General features: G+C 50.4%; 1 protein-coding gene across 25 annotated transcripts in view; it reads left to right on the top strand.

The window, feature by feature from the left end:
* Positions 1 to 4,027: 4,027 nt before the first annotated feature.
* Positions 4,028 to 24,224, top strand: part of NFASC (neurofascin) — a 98,231-nt gene continuing 78,034 nt past the window's right edge. For 17 of the 25 annotated variants that reach the window (XM_049831668.1, XM_049831662.1, XM_049831661.1 and 14 more), the window contains exon 1: positions 4,041 to 4,116. The gene's annotated coding sequence lies outside the window, so the exon portion shown is untranslated. Of the gene's footprint in view, positions 4,135 to 5,099; positions 5,119 to 20,278; positions 20,390 to 21,791; positions 21,857 to 24,224 lie in introns of those variants that run through there. The other 8 variants (XM_049831671.1, XM_049831669.1, XM_049831647.1 and 5 more) reach the window with 7 other exon arrangements.

The following is a 24,224-nucleotide window of genomic DNA, read 5'->3' as shown; positions in this document are numbered from 1 at the left end:
GCCTGGACTCTTGTATCTGTGATCGTGAAATCTGTCTGGAAAGAGCAGTATCGGAGCAAAGCTTTGCTCACATCGAGCTGTTTAATATTTCATGGTAAGCTGGTGTTAGACACGAGAATCTCCAGGAATGCCTGGAGCTGTGCAATAGAGAGGTCTCCATGGCCTGGGTGGCTGCTTACCTGCCATCGTCAGCAGCAGGCTTTGCTCTTGGTTGTACCAGTGTCAGGGTGATCCTCTCTGGGCTGACAGCACCCCATGGCCCCCAAAGCAGGCTCCCCACACCCAGGATCGCCGGACGAGGTCCAGAGCGGCGAGCCTGGGGCTGCAAATTGTGCAGAGGAATTTGACCCAGGTAGAGGGGGTTATTAGGGGCAATTTTTAGGGAAACAACTGCTTTGGGAAGCTGTTTTGCAAAAACTTCTTAGGGCAAGTTCAGCCGGTGTCCCTGCTGGTTCGGGAACAGAAATGTCAGTGGTTTATCACGTACCTGATGACACATCTCGGGATTTCACCCACCTTTATTTTGGGGTGGGTGCAGTCTTGATTGTCACAAGCAGGCAAATAAAGATTATTTTTTTTCTAGATTTAAAAGTTGAAGGAAACCTTTTGTGGAGTGAAGGCTGGAGCATGCCTGCCTGACACCAAGTTAATCTTGGGTGCAGAGCATTCACCTAGCCAACTGCAATTCTTTTCCTTTGCTTCTGTGCCTGCAATACGCACACAGAGAAAGCTTGCTTTCCCAGTTTGCTGCAAACCACCTGCAGACTTTCCCAGTCCGCTGAGATTTACAGGCGAGCGCTGGGCGAGATTCCCAACAGCCGCCTGACGGCGGTACTACGACCTTGTGTTCTGTAGGTTTTATGCACGCTAAAAATAATCGCCCTTAGCAGGAAAACACGGTTGTGCTGTAGCAGCAGATGGCAGCACCGGATAACGAACGGCAGGGCCGGGCTGGTCGGTCCTGGGCATCCACCACCAACCTCAGCCTTTATGGGTGGGTTGGTAGCGATAGGTGGGTTTTTGCATCCTTCTGCAGTCGTAGAGGTCTGGTATTGCTGGTAAGTGGGGTCCGAGGCCTCTGGAGTTGGATGCTCATGAAGCGAAGGGTACCTTCTCCTTTTTAGTTGTTGGCTCCAATGGAGTAGAAGTCTATACTGCGTTGCGTGCTTGGAGTGGCTTAGCAAATACAGGATGAGTGTACTTAAATGCCAGTCCAGGTTTTAAATCCTCTGTACCAATACTGAATAAAACTGCAGGTGCGTTAATGAGGCATGACCTCTGCCAGTGCTCCAGTACCTATGGATGGGAAGGGCTTCGTGTCCTGTGCTCTCAACTCGGAAAGCACAGACTGGCTGCAACAGCACAATGATTTATATCCTAGGGGCAAGCGAAGCTGCTGCTCCATTAAAACAAAGTGCCTGGGATGTGCATCCATCACTAGCTTTTCCTGAAAGGCTCGAGTGTCATAGCAGGGTGCCCATGAATCCATCTTTCCAAGTGCAAATGCTTTAAGGCTAATCAATACTTTCTTCAAAGAGATTGGTTGGAGGAGAGGAACTCATCTAATTTCTCCTCATTGCCCATTCCCTGGTTAACCATGTTAATTTGATTGCAGTGGATCTCTAGGGAGAAAGCAAAGGAGGGGACCCTCTATGAGCTCTTGAGTGAGGACAAATATCCAGAGTGGATCTGGTGAGGAATCAGAGCCAAGGAGGGAGCACACCGCTGCTGCCTCAGGAGTCGGCCCCTCACCTCCCATGACTGGGCTCTGCCCTGCAGAAAGGTCTGTCTCAATAACCAAGGCACATATGTCTCTCTCTGTTGGTGTGGGATGTCCTCCTAGTTCAACCGCCTGCTTGCTGGGAAACACCAAGCACCTGGGCCTAGCTTCATGCTAATTTTAATGGTTAACTCGCAAATATATCTTGCAAGTACAGGGTGCAATTCCTATTGCACATACGTGCTTCATCTCAAGTTGCCAATGGTTTGCAACAAACTATTTCTCTTGACTGTTCTGATCCTTGCTGCACCAGATTTGGTTATCCCTAGATAGAGATGCAGGATAGGAAGCACGTCTCAGCTTCATTTCCACCATGTACACATGCCTGAACGGTCTCCAAGCATCAGAGCTCTGCTCGCCATTTCTTCCAGTACCTCTCACAGAGGTAGCTACAAAGAAGAGTAAGCACATTTTTGTTCATAGCGCAAACAGATCAGCGCTGTATGTTGCAAATCAGGATTTGTGTGATGCGGGTAGGCAGTGTCCTCCTCCAGATGGGATTCTCTGCAAAGAGACTTCCAAAAGCAAGCAGGGATATTTCAGTTCCTTCCCAGCAGGCTGTTTTGCAACCAGCACCACTAACAGGAGAGGAGGGATAAATGCTTGCAGGAACAAGGATTAGAAGTGAATTTTGCAAGGTACTGAGCAGCTCATGAAGCACAGTGTGCCCTCGGATCCCTCTGAAATTAAAGGTAGTCAGCATCATGGAGGAGCACTCAACACTCTTAAAGAGGGAGGCCTTGAGTGACTCTACATACCCCTGCCCTAAACCTAGCTGTACAAGGGGATCCCTGCAGAAATGGCAAAGCCTGATGAAGTCTAATGTTTCCAAAGGTGTGCTGAGCAGCTCCAGGGTAAGGGAGGAAAGCCTGTGCCTCAGTAACATCAGTAGTAAAAGGTCCCCAGCTTTAGGCGCCTGGTTTGTTTGTACTTTGCTGCTGATCCCTCTTTGCTCCCACGTGTGGTTCGAATTTTGCCTCTGCTTTCACCAGCACCTTGGCAGTTGGGGATGGGTGGCTGGAGCTCTGTTCAGCACTGGGTTCTGCACTGTCTCAGCTATTCTTAATTGATTTATCTTCCTTCATTTATAGCAGCTGGGCTGTTGCTGTCCTGCAGCACCTGCTCTCTGAATCTGGGTTTGTGTTCCTGCATCTACTACTCAATAGTGAAATCGCAGTCTACAGCTTCTTTTCCAGATCCCCCGAGGAAGGTTCTTTTCTCTGGTGGTCCAGCAGACCCTGCAGGACACACATCTCATTTCTGACGTGTGAATTCTTCACTGGCTTTCATGGGATGGTGACACGCATAAATGCAAATGTATCTCTTGGGCCAAGCCAGGGACCTTGGTATTTTTTGTGATAACCCTCTAAAGGGCTTGAATATATGACGCGCATCAGCATGTTCAATATACGTTGTCTAGAAGATATGCTAAATCAATAAGGATCAGTGTGTTGCTTCTAGAGGAAATGTCTATATTAGTTTAAGTTTCACAACCTCAGCAGACTATTTGTAATGTAATAAAATGTACGGCCAGGGAAGTGGCACATCTCACTGCGAGTGTTTCCTAGATGGGGGAGGCTTTAATTAAACTGACATTTCTGATAACCAAGTCACTGAAGAGATGTCTGGGCTGCGATGTTAACAGAAGCTTCTGCTGGGTCACTCGGCGGGGGAGAGAGCCCGATTGCAGATAGCCACCAGCTGACATCTTCCCCAGAGCCAAACTGTGACACTGCTGCTCCTCTCCAGCAGCCCCCTGCGTGGCAAAGACCCCCCCCCCCCCCCCAAGGGCGATCCTGCTTCTCAGGGAGTGGGGGGGGGGATATCAGCAAAGTGTCTGTAACCCTGGGCTCCTCCGCAACCCTTCATCTGGGTGACCCCCAGCGCTCTGGAAAGCCTTGTCCTTTCCTGCCCGGAAAAAAAAAAAAAATAAAATCTGGAAATTGGCTTTAAAGTCTGGGACCCGCGTGGTTTGGGACCCCGGGCTGTGCTTTTAGTGCCTGCGGGAACTTTTGGGGGCCGCTCAGCCGGGGGATTGGGGAGGGGGGGGGCAAAGCCGGTGCCGGCCGGCAGCGCGCTAAGGGGCTGCAGCTGCTAATTAACGGCACCGCTAATGAATCCCTCCCCCTCCCTTCTACCCCCTCTACCCTTTCCCACCAGACCCTGCCTTCCTCCCTGCCTCCTCCCGGGGCGCGCTCCCTCCCTCCTTCTCTTCCTCCCTCCTTCTTTCGCCCGCCCGCCTCGGGAGCGCGCAGTGCGGCGCGGCCGCGCCCGGGAGCGCGCAGTGCGGCGCGGCTGAGCCCCGGCTGCCGTCAGCCCCGGCGCTCCCGGAGCAGGTCAGCGGGGGTGTGTGTGTGGGGGGGGGCGTTAAGGGTTTGGGGGGGGGGTGGGGTTACCGGGCTGTGGGTGGCCCCCCGGGTGGGGGGATGCTCGGGTCGGTCCGGCTGCGGCAGCCCCCGGGCACGGCTTGGGGGGGGGGGGGGGGATTGGTCCCTGCACCCTTATGGCGGGTTTGGGACCCCACTGCATGCGGGGTTTACCCCCCCCCCCCCCCTTATTTTTTTCCCCTCTCTGAGCCAGAGCTGCATGTGGAGGGAGCTTGGGTACCGGGCTCGGGCATGTGATGGGATTTTTGGTCTTACGTCATGACATCGTGTCTATGCGTGTGATAAAATCCTGATGTGTCAGTCTGGGGGGGGGGGGGGGGGACAGGGGGCAGGAAGGGAAACGCGGCCCGGGTAGAGACCTTTGTGTGACGGGGCATGTTTCGGTCCCCGAGAGCTCCTGGGGAGGAAGGTTCGCTCTGCGGGGAGGCTGCACCCTCCTTTTTCCCTCTCGTGTTTGGGGGTGGATTCACGTTCTCCCTCTGAAACATCCCGGGCTGGCAAAACGCATCCGCCGGCCTCGTCGGCGAGGCCTCTTTGAAAACACCTGGGTTGCGATGCTGCGTTCGATGGAGCCAGGCCTCGCCGGAGAGCAGCGGTTGGTGACTGCCGTATTTTTAATCTGCATGCTCTGGCTGTGCCTGCAGAGCAGCTCGCTGCTATCGATCAGGCTTCTGGAGGTGGGGAAAGTGCTGAATCATTTGTACTCCTGGCTGTACGGGCGGTTCAGCTGTTCCCTCTCTCCGGCAAATGCTCAGAAATGGGTTGCGGAGACTGAAGGAAACTCTGCTGCATGTGCGTGGCTGTGTCTGAGGTGGGAGTCCTGTGGGCCTGGAAGAGGTACTGTTTGGCTTGAGCACAGAGTGGTATCTTCTTCCGTGGCCTTAGTGGCTCCTTGGAGGACAGGGCACAGGGAAGATGCATGCTTGCATCTTGCTGAGGCCTCTGGGCACAGTACTGTGGGGGGCTATGGGGGGGTTGAGGGAGGTTTTCTCTAGAAAATCCTGTCCCTTCTAGAACTGGGAAAGGCTCGTGGGGCTTGCTGCTTGGATAGGTTTTTCTTTTTCCTTTTGAATACTGCCTTTGAGATTCTTTTTCAAGGTCAGGTCCTTGGAATAGCATGTGGGCTATGGAGCACTTCTGAAAGTCAAAGGGGGATGTTTCTGTCTGCTTTTTGAGAGAGAGGCAGTGTAAAGGGGCAGGGGGACGTGTATATCGCAGAAAAACTGGAATACCGAAATGCAGACCAGACACCTGACTGTTTTAAGATGGATACTGTGGTGCTGTCAGTGTTTCTGGGGTGCTCCTATCAGATGCTGAGGACAAAAGCAAGAATCCAGTGACTTTTACCGAGATGCTGACTGCTTTATTGTTGGCTGTATTTCTGTAAAATGTCTACCCTTTGGCAGACAGCTAAATTGATCGTCAGCGCGACTGCTTTGTTTCCAGAAAACTTCTTTGCATGGCCTACCTTGAAAGATAACTGGTCAAATTCAGCATCACATTCTTTCTATTTAACGGCTTCAGGCAGGGCCCTTTGCTGACTTTCCTTTTTTGTGTAGCTGTAATACAAGTACAACATAAATAATGCATGGAGGTCTTCTCAGCTGACGGAGGATGGGCTTGAGTTGTTAAATTTGAAAATGGACTTTGTTTACAGGGGTTGAGACCTGGGGACTGGCTTTGTCTTGCTTGAGCTAGAGCTGTGTGGTAGTGTTGGCTACCGTAATAACAAAGCTCCAACATCATCTTCAGTGTCTCGCTGGGGGTTACTGCAAGCCGCAGTGTTTCCCGAGTTGTGTTGCCTTGGCTGTGGCTAGGGATCTGATTTAAACTAAGTCAGTCAATCCAATCATCTCTTCTCCCAGCTAATGATTAAATGGAAAATATCCCAAGCTCTCAAATGGTATTAATTCATAATGAATTATTTGCCTAGCTGTGATCTAATTGTCTTCATCTTCTTGGGTCTGGTATATAAAATCGATGCTGCTGCTGGCAAAGTGCCACTGCAAAGGCTTTCTGCAGTGCACAAGTGTCAAAGATGGTCAAATATCTTTAATAATAACAACAAGAAATGAGGTCTCCTTCTTCATATCTGTGTCCCTGCCAGCTGTCTGAGACCCTGTGAGGAGGCTACTCCCATGAGATCCCTGTGTGTAGGTCTTGGCATGGTTGTGTCCCTCCTCTGAAGGAGGGCACTGAGAGTCTCATGGGTGAGCTGCTGGGTGCAGCCCATGCGTGGTGAGCAGGGAAGGTGTTGAGATCGGATGTGAATGGTAACGTGTCAATATTGTGTGTCAGGGACTGGGTGGGAATAGAAATGAAAAGCTGTAAATGCAGACCAAGGCAGCTGTTGGTGTCGCCTGCGATCATAAGGAAAGGAAGAATGGATGTGGACAGAAGGTAAAGGGACCTTTGTTGGTGCTTGGTTCAGGATGATGGGAAACGGTAAATAGGTGGCTTTTAAAGTAGTTTAACTTTCCACTGAAACGATTTTTACTTCCAATGCTCTGTTTCAGGCCTGGTTGGGTGACCTAGTGTCCTTGGGAGAAGGCTTGCTGGGTGAATTATTCATAGGTACCAAGTACCTTGCCAGGCTTGAATCTTCTACCCGTTCCTGTCATATGTTTAACCCCATGCAGCAGAAACATGGTAGTTATGGGGGTCCTCTAACAAAATACTGTCTGGATAAGCGTCAGTGTTTTGAGAAATGGAGCCTACCTGGGCAGAGCGATGGCTTGTACAGGTTACTCAGAGCTTCAGAGTGCATTGGCTCCATCTTGTTCTTGGTGTGCTCTGATAAAGAGGAGCCCACAAATAAAAGGTTTGCACTTGAGATTGTTTGAGAAATCTGGGGAAATTAAACAGCCAGATTCCCAGGACACTTCTGTGGTTCTGACATTATCTGTGAGTCTTTGGCAGGAGTTGCTGAATTTCTTCCTTCTCCATACAGAAGCAGCATGTGTGTGTTGAGTTTTATGGGGTTTTAATTTAGTTGTCTGTGCAGCATCAGACTCTTGAACCTCATCAGCACTTAACCTTATATGTAGCTAAACCTGAATGGTAGGGCAGAGCTCCTTCATTTGTACGGTTACAGGACTTCAAGGGAGATGTGAAATCCCCTGGTTTCTGCACAGTTGCAAAGCTCTGCTTAAGTGAAATAAGAATACAGCTGAATTGTGAGGATTTAAATCCATTACAGTTGTTTACATTGAATGTCTCTGAGTCATGTATAGAAAAACAGATTTTACCTGAATTTGAATAAAAGCAAAACCTGGGAGTAGACTTTTAAAAATCCAAGAAAGAAACCTAAACTCTGGTACTTCCCCTTTGAACCTTTATTGTTCCTTGGGTTTAGTTTGCCTTTACCAAAATACTCCCTTGTATCTTAAAACCGAGCAGGCAGCTGAAACCAAGGCTCGTATTCAGTTACAGTTTTTGAAAGGCTCTAGCAAATCTTGTCAGAGAGGTCTAGCTTGTCTCCCTGCCCTGTGGGTAACTCCTTTCAAAAATCATATTCTTATGTTGTTGGATGACTTCTGCTCCGTCTTTTTTTTTTTTTTTTTTTTTTTTTTCCCCCCCCCCTCCTGGTGAAGCAGGTCATACCTTCTTTCTTTTACCTTTGCTGTCCAGGATAATTGTTGCATAATTTTAGAGATCCAGTTGTTGTTATGCTAAATAATCCCTCTCCCTTTTTTCTCCCCTTTTTTTTCAATCCAGATCTGAAAGAAACTGTGTTGTGTTTTGATGGATTAAAATAGAGGAGGATTTAGACCTCAGCCCTGCTTATAGGGATCACCATTCCTAGTTAATGAGATAGGAGGAGAAGGATTAACAACTGAACAAATAGAGATGGTTTTGCATGGCTAAACCAGGTAGAAGTTCCCAAGGATTCTATGCAAGGACAAGTCTTGGCCTTGCCTCTTTAGCTTCTCTCAGTTCAGAGTCCTTTGGATCTCATCCCATCCTCTTGCTGCTGGTGATCACCAGGTCCTATTATTCTCTCTGTAGGAATGCAGTTTGGAGAGAACAGCCCAAGGGCACAGGAGAGCGAAGCATCCTGCCCTGGCTGCAGGCAGAGTTGAACAAAAGACAGGGTACAGGTCTTGGGGACAGGGTGCGTGTCTTGGGAACAGGGAATGGAGACTTTCCTTCAAAAAGCAGCATCTAGAAATCCTTTGCTAGCATCAGTCTGCCTCTGCTACTCAAACCTAAACTTAGGGCTGTTGGCTTCTGAGGCTGCCAGAGAAGCATTAGCACTGAAAAGAGGGTGCTTTGTCCAGTCAAGGTTCAAACTAGCGTGGTACTGAGCGCCTTCCAGTCCCAGTGACTCCAGTGGAATCTGAAAGGGTTCTACAACTTCATATGTGAAGGCCTGTGCAGTCCGGGGTGGACCCATCTCCTGCCAGGCCCTGCTCCAACGGGCACTGCTGTTCCTTGTCACAGGCAACAAATAATCTCATGTTCAAAGCATGACATAGGTATAGCTGATAAATACATAGCATGGGCTGTCCTAGATGCTGCTTTCCCACCTTTGGAAGCAAACATTGATCCTTACAGATGGCTAGTTAAAGGGAGCATAACCCAGAGGGTTGGTGCAAGGGGAACCTGGAGGTTCATTTGAATTCCTGGCAGGTTTTCTACTGCTTTATGCCTCCTTGACAGTAGATTTTGCTATCTTCCAGCATAGGGACTGATGGGTTCCTACGGACTTTCTAAGTCACAGCAAGCATGATACTGTCTCACTGTCAGCCTGCATACTATATGCCTCTTGAAATGCCCTGGCATAGATGGGCAGGGCTGGCAACTGCAGTGTGAGCTGTGAGGTGGATAGGACTCTCCTTGAATCTGTAGAAATTGTAGTGAAATCCCCTTTCTGCTACGAAATGTTTACTTTTCCTAGTTATCCCATTAACCTCAAGAAGCTCCAAGTTAAAAGAAAATGCAGCGCCTCTAAAATTGAGGAGAACATCTAAGGCACTGACCTGTTGCTCATGTTTTTCATTTGTATTAAGTAGTCGCTCCTTGAGGATAAAAAGTGGCTTCTGTGTTCTAGGGGTTACTCGGAGATCAGTGCTCTTGAACAAGCATTCAGGCTCTCTGTTTAATTTGTTTGGTGTCCTGCATATGTTAGGTGCAAAAGTAGCACGTATGCTTCCAGCTTCTTAAAGATTTTTCATTCCACGTAAGACTCAGGGACATGGTTTAGTGATGGACTTGGCAGTGCTAGGTTTACGGTTGGGCTTGATGGTCTCAAAGGTCTTTTCCAACCTAAATAATTCTACGACTCTGTGTATATTTACACTGAGGATGCAAACAAAACTGCAGATGATGGCGTGAGCCTGAGAGAGCATCCCATCCCCAAATTTCAACACGGGAAGATGCTTAAAGGATGGTTTACCTGGAGTTAGCCAGGAAGAATGAAAATCCCCACGGATCAGGGAATTAGAAGGAAATGAGTGTCCGTGGGTGGGAGAAAGACCCGACCTGAGCCTCCTCCGTCCAGTCCGTCCCGCGGGGCGCCCCGGCCGCTCTCCAGGGTGCTGAACCGCCGCCGCGACCCCGCACCCCCGCCCCGGGGGAGGGACGGAGGGAGGGGGCTCTGCGGCCCCTCAGCCTCAGTCCCTGCCTTGTTGATCTCCCCGTTGCTCCTTCTGTCTTCGGTAAGGAGAAGGGGTAAGAAGCATAGGTTGAAATAAGAGGATGCAAGGGGTGTGTGTGTAAATCCACACCCCATCTCCAGCATAGCTGTCAAGCAGTAACATAGGTTACCCAGAGAGGCTGGGTGGTCTCCACCCTTGTTGGATGGCTGTTTTAAAGACCCATCTGGATAAAACCCTGAACAACCTGGTCTGACTTCATAGCTGATCCTGCTTTCAGCTGACGGCTGAACTAGCTGACCTGCTGTGGTCCCTTCCAAACAGAATTGGTTTGTGATCCCATTACCTTAAGGGTTTTCACAGGCAGGAAGCAAAACAATCTACTTGCTCTCTGCATCACTTTTGAGAACCTTTTCTCATGTACAGAGATTGACTGCCCATCCTCATATCACTGTGAAGCAGCTTTTATTGGATATTCACAGCGGCTTTTATTGGATATTCACACAGCCTGGGGGCTAGGAGGGAGGGAAAGAAATTACAGCACTCCCTTCTCACCCAACAAAGTGAAAAGGTGAAGACCAGCCCTGACTCTTGACTTGTTCCTGGAAGCTTTACACATAGTCTGCTCAGTTAATGAGGAGCTGCCTGTGCTTTGGTGTGCGAGTGGTGGTAAATGTCACTCTTCCTCAAGCAATTTAGATGATTAGTACTTGGAGCCAGCCTGCATCTTGTTCCACAGGCTCTTAACAGGTCCACAGTAGGGTATGGTACCACCAGCCACCTCGCGTTTAATTACACAGCCCTGTTTGTGATAGCTGTGAGAGTTACTAATATGCCTAACAGCACAGCTTGGCTCTGCAGTTGATAAAGACACATCTGTATGCTGAGCTGTACCCTTATTGAGTTAAGAGCATAGAAAAAGCTCTCTTTCTTGCTGTCACTTAAATGGTGTCAGGATTCGTGAAATCTTGCTTTCAGATTCCTACCGGACCCAGCAACAAAGCCTGCTTGTTGCAAGCTCATTGGTTTCTGTTCGAATCCCTGTGACGTGTTCACAGATGTGTGCAGACAAGTGGGAGGGAGGGGGGAATGGGAGAACTGAGGCTTTGTAGCCATGCACATGTGACAGCATGCATGGGACCCCTGAAGCTCCTCTCAGGCCAGCCCTCCTTTCATGATACATCTGGCATGCCCCAGACCATGTTTTGGCACTGTCATTTTGAGCAGTCTGTCTGTAGTTGAATTGCAAGTCTTGCAAGCACGTCTGGGGACTTAAAACTTGGCTTATTTTTACTTCTCCCATTGCAAATTCAAAAGAGCGTAGCTAGGTAGGATTTGATGCCCTCTGCAGTGAAGCTATGTATATGAGAGTGCCCTGAGAACAACCTCTTGAAAACCATTTCAAATCAACTTACTTAATAAATTGATAATCCTATTTCCTTCTTCCACTATAACTAGTAAATTTGAATTCTAATGTAAAATATCTTAAGACTGAACTTTCTGTGAAAAGCAAGTGCTCCTTCCCTTATGCTCAGAGAAGCTGAAGTTAGGGTTAATTCATACATTCATTAGTTTATACAAAATACATGGGCTGCACTTAGTAGAAGACAAATATGTGTACAATAGAGGTGTCCTTCAAAATATTATGTTGCATATCACAGCCTGACATCTCTTATTGACAGCTCTGGTATCCAGATGCCAAGGCCCACAGGGTTTTATTTTCCAGCAATATCAGCAGCTGAGTCCACGGCTATGTATTTTTGGTTGACCTCGTCTGAATTCTCCTGGCCATGGTGACAGCTGTGAGGCTAATCTGGCTTGAGCCCAGTGTAGCGGGCTTCTCTCTAATGTTATATTTCATGGTTTTATATTTCAAAACTCTGGTTTCCTTGTCTGCCTTGCTACTCTAACCTTCCTCTCCAAATAGACCAACCTTTCTAGAGAGCCTTGGTTTTGGAACGGAGGTGGGACTGATTCCTGTGAGTGCCAGGAGATGAGCTGGGGAGCCTGTGATTTCTAAATGTTCCTGGCTGGCTTTTTACCCAGGAGATCACTGTGTTTGCTCAGCTGTAATGTTCCTTCCTTCCCTCCTAACTTGCCTTGCAAGACAAACAAATGTGAATGATAGTTTATGTCCATAAAATGGCCCGGGTTCATGACGCACGCTCTGTATGTTTAAAAGACAACTTTATCACAATTAAGAGAGGAGTTAGAGGCTTGTATAAGAATAAATACATCTCTGATTGGATCAAGTGCTGCAGAAACAGGTTAGTTAAATTCAGTGGGGTGACTGGAATTGTCACTCCTGGGGAGGGATGGCACCTTTCTGGAACTGCATAAATGGGAAATTAATGCAGTGAGTCTCAGCACTCTCATTGGCATCCAGTTGTTCCCAAGCACCTCTTATCTTGGGAATTCACTTGTTGCTCTAGATGTTTCCTCAAGAGCAGATTTATAATGGCAGTTACATAATACACAATAGCACGGTCCTTTTGTGGAAACCAAACTCACCGTAACTCTGTGAAGTAGGGTTGGGGTGATGGGGAAGGATAGGAATTCTTGGTTGAAGGGACTAGTCAAAGCAGGAGAGCCGGAGAATGAATTTTAAATAAGTGTATTGCCTCTTAGACTGAGCAAACATATAATTAACAATAAGATAACAGGGTGGCTCTACAAGGCAGCTAATTGCATTTTCAAATGTCAGCTTGTCAGCTCTTATTTAGTCTTCATTCAATCTGGGCTTTGCTAGAACAGTGTCTGGTTTTAAATGGCATTTCCCTCTCCTGGCACCATGGAAGGATTGTTTCATTCCTCGTCCTCAGAAATCTCTGCTAGCCCAGCTCCTGATTTGCTTCACCTTAGACGTGGTCTTACTTGCTAGAACATGATATTAGTCCATTGGGTTACATTTTAAAAGATTAAATAAAAAAAACCTGCAGGGGCAGAAAAAATAACACCACAAACAATAGGACACTGTCCTGCAGCTTGCAAGGTCTTGCAGCACATCAGCTGCCTGAGAAAGTCTTGCAGGCACTTTCTTCTTGCTGCAAGTGATAAGATATTATCACAATGTGTCATGTCTGTGCAGCTGCCCTGGGCTCCACACCCTAGTTGTCTAGCTGGATCTGGGTGGGATGGATGGAGATGGCTCCATAGGAACAGCTGTTACGTGTGCTTTGTGAGGTAGGCTTCTGTTTGCTGATGTCAAGGTGGGAGCTGGCAAACATGGACAACCAGAGATTCCTTGGATGGGAAGAAAATTGTGTCATATTTGTGACTTGCTGACTCTGCTGCTGGTAGATGGCTGAAAAGTTCTGTGCTCCACTGCTAGTCCTCCGACTAACTGCATGTGCTTTTAAAACTACGTTAATTTAAGGTAAATGATGATGAAGTATTTTGAGCTGCTTTGTCGGAGCACTGTCGTGTACCAGGATTGAACCAGCCAGGCAGGAACCCTTTGGAGAAAACCCCCTCCAGCAGAATGAGTGGATAAGAAGGAAAGGAGAAACTCTGAAGTTGCCCATAAGTTTTTGGTCTGTGGGTGCAGGATATCACCCCAGACGTGAGGGTACGGAGCAGCCAAAACTCAGCTTCTGTGGAGAAGGCTGATGTGTGACTGCAGGCAGGAGTTAGGAAAGGAACACGGGGACATTGCAGCTCCACGATCCCTCCGGGGGAGGGTGAGGAACCACCTTCCCAGCCCCTCGACAGCCTCCCCACGCCAGGGAGCTAGCTTCGCCGTGTTTCTAGTTCCCATCAGTGGAAGCGCTGTAAGAAACCGCGCAGCAGGTTGCTGTCGTGGGAGGGTGTTTAACCCGCACTGACCAGCGTGGCCGTATCATGGGCAGAGATTAGCATCACCCTCCTGTTCGAAGCAGACAGCACATACACGGTGTCGGCTCCAGCCACGAGTCGGAGCAGCATATAGTGAGCAGCAGCGTGTCACTTCCATTCAGCGTAGCCAGGGACGGTGGCCTCACAGCTGACCAGCGAGTAACACCAGCGCTGGCCCCCCCTGCGCCTGCCTTAGTCTGTGATAAGTAGGGAAATGGCACTAATGAACTTTTCAGTGTCTAATCCCTGACATGCTTAGGCAGGGGTGGTATGACTTGACTTAAGGATGGCTTTGGACTGCCTGCGGTGGCAGAGAGCATCCGTGGAGCTAATGCTACCTACTTAAGGCTTGGAAGATGGAAAGTGCTTTGCATTAATGTGTGTAGTCACACCGGGGGTGGCTTGTCGGGGACGAGGGCTGCCCTCCCTGCCCCGCAGCTGGCTGTGGGCGTACAGGAGCCGGGCTCCAGACACAGCCCGGCCGAGGGACGAGGTGGATCAACCAACAGGCAGGCGAGCAGTGAAACTTTTAGTTCCTCTTAATCCCTCAAAAATCAGACCTCCTCTGTGCGCTGCTCCCCGCTTTACTGCAGTGACAAACAGCACGGCTGTGGAGCAGCATGACACGGGAGGGAAAGGGGGTGGTTATAAAGCAAAAGTCCCAGCTCCATGCTCAGACCTCCAGGAGAGACTCAAGCTGGCCTCTGGTGTTCTGGAAACCCTCGTAGCTGCTGGGCCTGAGCACGGAGGTCAGGGTCACTGGGTATTTGTGCCCTTTCCCAACCTCCCAGTCATCCCCAGCAGCGATGCCCTGTGAGACCCATCCTCTCCAGCTCAGTGTAGGGAAGGATTTTGCCTCGTGACTCCTGCTGATAGAGCAGTCCTGTGCAGAGCGATGGGGCTGCAGGGTGAGAGTGCTGAGCCAACCGCAGGCGCCCGGTTTAACCTTCTTGTGGTCGCAGTCTTGAAGATGAAAACGACTGAAGAGAGAACTTTCCAAAGTTTTTACTTTGCTTTCTCCGCATTTCAAGGCCCAGTTCCATCCTCTGTTTGTTACTGCAAGATTGTTCCCTAAAATGCAGCTAAAAAGTTATTGAAAATATTCTGTAGGAGAAACCCGGAAGTCCTTATTCTAATTCCAGCTCTGCTACCAGGAGGCTGTGACCCTGCCTCAGTTTCCCCATAGGTAGATAAGGAAGACTGTCCATGTTGCGGGGACTGATATGTGTTTTCTCCTCATGTCAAGAAAACTTGAGGCCCTGGGTGAGCACCAAATATGTATTCTGTGGGCTGTTGAATGCATTAAATCACTGCCTTTGCCTTGTTCAAGTCAACGTATGTCAATCAATTTGCAATAAATCCTGATTCTCAATCATAAGGAGCTCTTGCTAAATAAAATAGTGCAGGCAAACAGCAGGGACGCGGTACGTGCACAGCCATGGAAGTTACATGCCAGAAAGAAAAAAAAAAAATGCTTCTCTACAATGGAAATGCGGTCTCTGCCTGACGCTGCCTATTGTCCAGTAAAAAAGGGTTTGTTGAGCTGCGCTGGCGATGCTCCTCGTATTGATTCTGAACAGATGCTGAGATGTGGGAAGGCAGATGGAGCCCCGCAGTGCAATTACCTCCCGCGATGGGGTGGGCAGCGTTGGCCACATGCCACGTGGGGTTGGTGCGAGCGTTCGGGTTCAGCCCGGGCTGCGGCGAGGCTTTCCCCACGCGCCTGCGGTGGGAGAGGCTGCGGAGGGGGACGTGCCTTAGAGAAAACATAGTCCTGGTCTCAGGCAAGTGAATCTGACACCTGACTCAAATCCTAATTGTCCCGGTGCCGAGGGACCCCGCGCCGCTCAGAGCGATGTGTGCCACCGTCTTTCTATTTTTGAATCACAATCTGTGACAAATCCATAGCTGCCTTCAGCATTGGGCTCTAGAGGGCAAAAGAAAGGCTTTTGGAGTTGGGTTGCCATCAGCGTGTGCTCGTGGCTAATTATAGCCCCGTGCCGGCAGCTGTGGCTCCCATGGAGGGAGGGAGGGAACAGCAGGGACCTGAACTCTCCTGGTATGACGGCGTGGGCTTCGTCCTGCTGCTCTGACCACATCCTTGGCATCTCTGTGCACATCTGGGCTGTGGCCAGCACTCAAACCCCATTCTCGGGTGCCTTTTGGGTGCAAAGGAGCCAGAGGGTCCTGCCCCGCAGCCAGGCATCTGGATGGGAGCTGGGGGGTGTGGGGGAGATCTGGTCAGAGGTTTTGTGATGAGTTTCTAAGCTAGAGAAGATGGTTGAAATGAGAATACAGCTACAGCTGTGATCCTGGCAGCAGAGTGGCAATGATTCAAGAGCAAGTTAAAGATGCACTAAACTGTTAATTGGGACTTCTGGAGCATTTTTAGAATACAGCCTCAAGTGTTAATCGGGCAGATAAAAGGCATCTTTCCTCCTGGGGAGGAGCTGAGGCAGGAGAGGTGATTTGCCTTTGGACATGGATGTGAATTCCTGTTCGCACTATATTCCTACCCCTTCCTCCTACTTTGTTCTCACTCGGAGTTATGGCAGCCTGTAAGCTTGCAAGAGGAAGAGAAGTGATCCTGCATGACAGCAAAACATCCTGCTGTCTGTATGGGCAACAGCTTGTCTGAAATCCTGCCTCCCCTCATAAACAGGGGCAGCAAACAGAACAGCAATACTCAGAAATTGCACCAAGTACAAATACTGGAAGAAACCAACTGCTTTTTCTTTGCAGTTTCCTTCGGGACAAAGGCAGAAGAGAAATATGGTTAGTTTATTTTGGCCAGAAACTTTGCAGAATTGTCAAACTCATTCTGTGTGACTGTGCAGGAGGTTTGCAGGGCTAATCAAGCAGAAGGCAGTGCTATGTTCGCTCTTGCATGCTGCCATTTCAAGGAACAAGAAGTGCATCTTCTTTAATAAACAGCTTTATGCTAACTTAGAGTTGTTTCCTAGCTGCTGCCCTGGGCGTGTTTAGTCCCTGATAAAGCACCAAGCCTGAGCTGGAAGAGGAGCTCAGGATTTTCCCTGCCATCACTGCTGACTTGTGGGCCTCCCCCCCCTGAAAAACCTCATCCCCTCCCCAGCAGCTAATTATCCCTGAAACATGACCAGTTCTAAAAGCCTCTTCAGGCTTCTCTGGGGGGAAAGAAGAACTAGTGGACTTTTCTTGCTCAGTGTAAGCCTGTAAGCAATCAATGGGATTTCAAGGGTCCTGAAAAGAGAACATGGCTCATCTTCCCTGGGGAGCGCCTTTATTCATCCTCATTATTCCCTATCTCCCAGGCCTGCAGCTTGTGCTGTCCCCAACTTAAAGCAATAGAGATATTGGACTGAGTTAATCCCCGGTGACTTCATTCATCTTCAAGCAGGGATGAATTTTTGCTGGCAACCAGCCCTGCTCCTGACCACCTGCCACTGCTTTCTGTGGCATAACTGAGGCCATCACCTCCTGCCAGGCTTTGCTTCTCTTCCTCCGCACCTCTGTAATGCGCTGTCTGGGCTGTCCATCACCAAGCAGACAGCATCCACTGTGATGGGAAATTTTTCAGACTGCAGTGCTGGCAGTGTCCTGCTGCTGTCTGGAGTCGTGCGGAGAGCAGATCTCTCAGGCTGCTTTTGTACTGCGAGGATGATGGTGCTAATGCGCGCTACGCATCAGTTTGTCTCAGGGGAGTACGCTGTGTTGTAAAGGTCAGGATCAAGGGTTATCAGCAAAGGTTAGGTAGGGCTCACTCTCTGGGGTCCTGGGGGCATCGCTAGGAGATGCCACAGAGCTTCTGCAGCCCCATAGAGAGGTGCAGATAGAGCCAAACCCGCTCTGCTCCTGCGCTGGGAAATGAAGAAGCTGTGGCCTCACCAGGCTGGGCACAATGGCAAGACCAGACCTAGCAATTCAGGGCACCTGGCAAGATTTCGTGGCTCTGGGCGCTGTTAAGTCTGACCTCCTCGCAGGAGGACCGGTTCTGCAATGGAAAGCCCTTAAGGCAGCGTGAAACGCAGAGAGTCTGGGGCGAGCGGCACAGCTGGCAGTGGGAACGTGCTGTTGTAGCCAGCCTTTTGCAGCAACTGCTGTTGCCTCCCCTCCAGACGTGGCCGATCTGCCCCATCCTCTACCTCTGCAGTGACAGAGCGGGCCGAGCCACCCGCACGGCTGCTCGGCACGGTGGGAGCGATGCTGGTTTCCACAGCGTCTGCTCTGGTCACTGGTTTTCAAGCGTAGCCCTGCACCATGTTTAGTCTCTTTGGTATCATGATAGTTCAGCTGAGGATCTTCATTAGGCAATCTTTGCAGATTAAAAGTAATTCAGTGTTTAAACTCGGATCCCACTTATATCTCTTTAATGTTTATAATGTAAGAGGCTGAATCGTGTTTTAATTTCACCAGATAGCAGGAAGGCATTGCCTGAATGCAAGGGAAAACAGAGAGAAGCAACTAATCAATTGGTAGGAATGTGGCTTATGGTTTCAAATCCCAAGGCTTGGTCCTGCTCTCGTTGTCCCGTTGCATTGGACCCCTTATCCTTCTCCCTTCCAGCCCCACTCTAATTTCTAGTGGTTTGAAATCTGTTTGTGCTTGCTGGCTTGCCTGTTGGGCATTACCCAATCTCAATAATCCGGATCAGCAAACCTGACTCTGTAATTATCTCAGCAGCTACTCTGGGTTAATGAGAAATACAGACAGCAGAGTCGAGCTGAAATCAGTTTGTGGTGGTGATGATGCCCTTTCATGGGGGAGAAAGGATTTGGAGGGGTTATGGAGATTGAGGTGCATTGCACTTGTGATTAAATTAGCTGTCACGTATAACCTTCTGATCAGTTATTTGAGGCTTAAAGTTATTAGAACAGTAATTGCTACTAAAGGGTAAGTTTTGCAGCACTATGGGGGGAGAATTGTGTGCTCTTGTTGGTGGAGATAAGAACATACCCCTTGGCATACAACATCCAGTGAGCATTAATACCAAATGCTTGGGAGACAGGAGCCGGAAAACAAGGGAGATGTTGCTGTGTTAGCTCCGAAATATCAGGTCCTGGGTACATCCGAGCTGGGAGGAAGGTGCGTCCTTGGAGGGCACCTTGGGAAGCAAGAGAATTGAAGTACTTGCTCAAAAAGGTGTTATGTGAACTGGCTCTGGGGCTTAGACCTCTCGGCACCAAAGTACCTCCTCCGCTGGAGGACAGCCAAGATCACAGAGACTTCTCTACTCGCACCCGTTTAATCAGGAAAATGGAAATAGCGTTTTAATAAGATGGTAATGAAGTTGTGGATCAGATTGGTCGATTCCTCATTTGAAGCTACAAAGGGGAGCTTTGTTTTTTCCTTGGGTTTATCACTTCTGTTCTTGCCTGATTAGTCATAATCTTCTGCTGTCCTTCACTGGGAAACTCCCTATTTTATTCTCTGCAAAAGTCTATCCTTAAGTTTGTGTACAACCCTCCAGGGAAATCAGGCCACCTATATTTCATTTAGTGACTTCAAACAATTAACCTAACAATTCCTGTCTCTCTCCCCTCCTTCCCCCATCTGTTTCCTAATTACCAGCGGAACTGGGATACGTATGCGGACTGTACCCATTTTTTTAATTAAATCGCCTCTCTTCAATGTTTTGTGGTTGGCTCTTTAAAAGCTGTGTCTCGCCACTGGGAAAATACTAAAACACAGGATGCACCATGAGGGCGAATGAGCCTGAAAAGGGTCTGAGATTCAGATTTGGGGGATTTTTTCACATCAGAGCTGGAATGCAGAATCACTTCAGTCCTTCTCATGGATCAGAAAGTGTCGAGTCATCTGGAGGGGAAAGGCTGAGTGACCCGGGACCCCGGCGGAGGTCTCGCCCCGCTGCTCAGCCCGGAGCAGCTCTGCGATAAGCTGTCTTTGGCCCGGGAAAGCATTTTTGGGAGGGGAGCAATCTCCTGTTTCTCTGTTCAAGATGGAAAAATCCCTGTGTCCCTCCATCCTTGTACAGGCTGGCCTGCCTGCCCCATCCTGCTTCCTTCGGCAGGTGCCGTGGCCCGTGCCGTGCCAGCGAGCTCCCCGATCCTGCAAGCACAGTGCTGTTAAGGCCCCGTGTGATGATGGTGGGGGGGGGCAGTGCATCCATACTGGTGTTACTGGGAGGAGAAGTGCCCTGCGATGAGGACTCGGGATCCGTATGGGAACTAATGCCCGCTTGGTGCAGGGTTTGCTGCAGCCTTTGGCTCTCGTTGCAAAGCTGCAAACGACCGTGCGCTCTCCGGCTCCAGGACCCCGCTGGCATCTTCGCTCCCTTCTCCTGCCCACCCTCTGCATTTTTCCTCACCCTCTATTTTACCCTGCCTTGCCCCCCCCCCCCCTCCGTGCTCTGAGTCATCTTGTCTGCACCATGGGGGACACGATGAGGAAAACCTGTTCACGTCTGACTGCTCAGCCCACGCCGCTGCCGGCGTGTGGGAACGAGCTGAGACGCGTCTGCCTGGGAGTCACCCCGCTTCTCGGCTGTACCCCGGTACCTCAGCACCCCAGCAGCCATCCCCATGGGGGGAGCGTTTCTTTCCTGGCAGCTACAGTCTGGTTGGCAGAAAGGCATTTAACTTAGAGCTGCAGTTAATTATATGCAGGGTAGGACAGTTCAGACTCTGCTGAAACCTGCTGGGAGGTAATTATCCTCTCCTTGGCTCTGAATGCCTTTGGTGTGCTGCGATGCTCCAGGAGTTAAACCCGCAGCTGATGCTGCTGGGCGCTGCATCTCGGGCGTGAGCCTCGCAAGGCTCGGGGAAGGTCCCACCAGCGGCGCCGGCAATGCAGTAAGTGATTCAGCAGAACGGTTGGAGCGAAGCGGGTTTGGGAGGAGGCAGCTGCTTTGCTCTGTTTGCTTGCGCTTCGTTGCGTTTGAGCCCTGCTCGTGCGTTGGTTAGACCGTCGTGGTGGTAGAGGACGGATGCGTCGCAGCCCGGTGGGTGTTTGGAGGGTGGGGGGGAAGCCCACGCGCCTCCCAGCGCGCAGCAGCTCGAGGCAGGACACCTTGCGCTGGGCGCAGAGTCTCAAGGACGGTTCGTGTTTGGGAGCAGGCAGGGTTTAAGAGACCTTTGGAGCCCGGTTCTGCAGCACACATCGTGCTTTCTGCACTGCAAAATGGTGACCTGGGAGCTCAAAGGGAATTTTTGTTGTTTTCTACCCCCACCTGGTAGAAGAGCAGGAAAGCCCATGCTGTCCGGAGGGTGTCCCAGCCTCCTCCTCGGCTTCCCTTCCTTGAACTGGAGGGGTTCACGCTTCTCAGGCTTCGTCTTGTACCTTGCAATAAGAAATAACATTGTCAGGAGAGGCTCTGAAGTCCGTGTTTGGGGCCCATTAGGACTGTGGCTACAGGGTAAAGGGCGGGGGGGGGGGGCTTTAATTAATTCACTTTCTTGCACTTCAGTTTGGTACCAGCAGAGTCGGTACCTGAGCAATCTGAGAGCTGCTCAAATGAGCATGATAGAAGACAAGGTTCCCTGCGACTCCTCACCTTTATTGCCTCAGTTTCCATAGCTGTAAAATGGACACGCTGCTGCTGGAGAGGGGGAAAACTGTGCTGAAATGCTTAGAAATCCTTGGCTTAGAACTGTCGATCCATGGGCTGGCTCCGGTGTCGGTGAGATCTCCGCCCTGCCTCCTCAGCAGCTTTGCTGCATGATGTGCGGGTCTGTCTCACCACCTCGGACGCCGCTGCCAGCGGGGCTGGAACAAAAGGAAGCTGCATCTGGGAACAAAACCCTGTCGTACCGGTGGCACTGGTGCCCAGGACATGGGGACAGGCCCTGGCTGGCACTCGAACTCGCTCCCTGCTGGCTCGGGGACTGGCAGGGGACAGAGTGGGTAGTGTCCTGCACCACAGCTCCTGCATTATTCATGAAGGAAAATCCAACAAGAGCAGGGAGGGAAGGGAGAAGAAAGTCGGAGTTATTAATAACAGCTATTGTGCCTTCTCCCCTTCACCGGCCCGCAGGGACGGGTGGGCTGGAGAAAACGCAGCCCTGTGTCAGTGGGACGGGGGAGGATGGGGAAAGGGTCTTGGGCAGCAGCCCAGTGATTTTTTGGCTCATCCCCAGGCAGGTCGGCTCTGTGCCGGGGCTGGGGGATGCCAGGAGAGCCGCTGGGTTCACAGTTCTGCGAGGGGCTTAGTGCATCCTCCCCGGGACATGGAGACGCTTTGTGTTTGGGATAGAGGAGACAGAGAACCTTAACACGAGCTCCGGAGGGGAAAAACTGTGTCTTAAATGGGAAAGGCAAAGGTAGGCGGCTCTCTGCCTTTGGGAAGTAACTTGTGAAGAGGTGGCGGTGATTTTCTGTAAAAGCCTTGCGTGTTGGGACATTTGCAGTAGTATAGGCAGGAAAGTCTGCTACTGTGTCCTGCTCGAGGGCTGACCGGTGTGTCCCGAGGGCCTCCCAAGGGCACGGCGTGAGTCACCTTGTGGGTGAGACCTGCCGGCGGCTCCGTCCGTGTGCGTCTGTCCTACTGAGAACGGCTGCCCTGCACCCAAACCCCCCTTTGCTCTTCAATTGCCTCATTTTGCCATGTCTGGATGTTGCCTGGGGCAAGTTAATTGGATTTTGATCTCTATTATCACAGTGTGTCTTTTGACTTTCTTGCTTTCCATTCTTTTCCAAGGCGGGCAGGGACAACGTGTGCATCTAACCCCTTGATTCCTGTTCTCGGGGCTGTTTGTCACCGAGACAGAGCTGAATAACGCTGCTGCTGAGCCTGGGTGGAAACAGCCCGTTCCTCTGCGGGGAGCGGGGGGGGGGGGGTGTGGTGGTGTAAATACCAGCATTCATCAGAAACATATGTACCTTTTGGTTTAATTAGGATGCTTCTCTTTTAATCCAGAGAGCTTTAGGGCAAGATGTAGAAGTGCTATCCTGACTTCTTGGGTTACTAATAAGCTTTTTCTTGCAAAAGGAGCTGGTGGCTCTGCAGTAATCTGGGTGTAAGCTGATTGTAGCCTCCTGCTCCCTTGCACTGTGCTGTGGGTTGGTTTGGATCCAAGCCGGTGTGGGAAGGAGGTTATTCCAGAACACCTCTAGATGCCCCCCCAGGGCAGATATCAAGCAGTGGGAGCAGACCAGGTACCATGGTGGGGTCTGCCTGCCCAGCCCTGCACTGCAGGCAGTCCCAAGGCAGTGGCAGGAGGGATTAGAGCACCCTGCAGCCTCTGGGCATGAGGAGATGGAGATGATGAAGGTGAACTCCTTGGGGAGGTGATTAGTGTCATCTTCTGTAAACTGTGCTGGGCATTTTCATTACTATTTAATGGCAGGCTTTGTTCTGCTTTGCCCAAACCCTCCTTGCACTGAGATGCTTTGGCTCTTGAGGCCCTAGAAAGCTCTGTGCATGATGGAGAGCGCAGCCCGCTGGGTTGGCTTCGTGCTTTGGAGGAATGCAAAAGGCATGTACGAGCTGGTGACCCAGAAATCTGTCTCCCTGCTCTCCTCCATCTGTCCAGGGGGACTCGTGAGCTGTGTGGTGCAAGGAGGATATTGCATCTCCATTGCCCCCAACAGCAACCGGCACATCCCAGCACACAAATTCAGCCCTTACCCCCAGCCCTGCCCGTGCTGCGGGGAGGAAAGCTGCTCTCTGAGCTGCTCCAGGTTTTGTCACAGGCTGCATGGTCAGATGGTTTGGGTGTAATTGCAGCCGCGTTGCTCTGGAGATGCTGTGTTGAGTTATATACATCAGTCGTACCTGTCTGTTGCTGTAATTTGATCTGATTAAAATGAAAACCTCTTGAAAGGTTGGCTGGGAAACCAATCCTAAAAGCTCTGATAGCAACAACTGCGTTTCAGTGTTGCTGGTTTGTTTTCAGAATATGCTCCGTCAGACATCTGTTAGGGGGGACTCACTTTCATGGACCCCCAGTTCCCTGCGGGTCAGTCTCCCCCATATGTAGCTCAAGTGTCAGCCCCTCTCCTGCCTGTGAAGCATCTGAATTTGGGAAAGCAGAAACCGGAGTCTCTGGATAAGCTCAGTTTTGCTGCCTTTTGTGTCCCTCCTCCTCCTGTTGCCCTGGCATCTCTCCTTCCATACCCATAATTGTGCGGTGCAGTCCCAGCGTTGAAAGGCAGGTCAAAATTATACCCCGCCGGGCTCCACGCTGGGCTGCGGTGGTGGAGATGCAACAAGAGCCGTTAGTCACCATGTCATATCTAGCAGCCAGTTTGCTGGGAACTGGTGAAGAGGGGGTAACGTGGGGCAAGCTCGCCTGCATCCCAGCAATGACCCAGCAGGATGGTATTAACATCCCCAAACGGAGCGGGACCAGGCGTGTCTAGAGGCTGATGTGATGAGCTGATGGCACTGCCGGCACTCGGAGTATGGCAAATACATTTCCATGCATCTCTCTCTGTAGGAAGAATTTGCATAAAACTGTACAGAAAATAATCAGCATAAAATGGCTGAAATGAGGTTGTTGGATGGCTAATAGACTCCCAGGGGGCGCAGCGGGGACCCTGGGCAGTGCTGGCCCCTCTGCATGCACGCTCCTCCTGCCGCGGCTCGAGCAAACCCCCTGCCCACTCCGGAGGGAAGGGGAGAAGCGGTCTCTGAGCCGCAGGGGCAACCAGCTGTGATTCCCAGTGGGAAATGCTTATTGAGCTCTG

This window comes from Accipiter gentilis, chromosome 29 (assembly GCF_929443795.1).
Source record: "Accipiter gentilis chromosome 29, bAccGen1.1, whole genome shotgun sequence".
NCBI classification, from domain to species: Eukaryota; Metazoa; Chordata; class Aves; order Accipitriformes; family Accipitridae; genus Astur; species Astur gentilis.
This window is presented reverse-complemented; position numbering and strand designations above follow the sequence as displayed.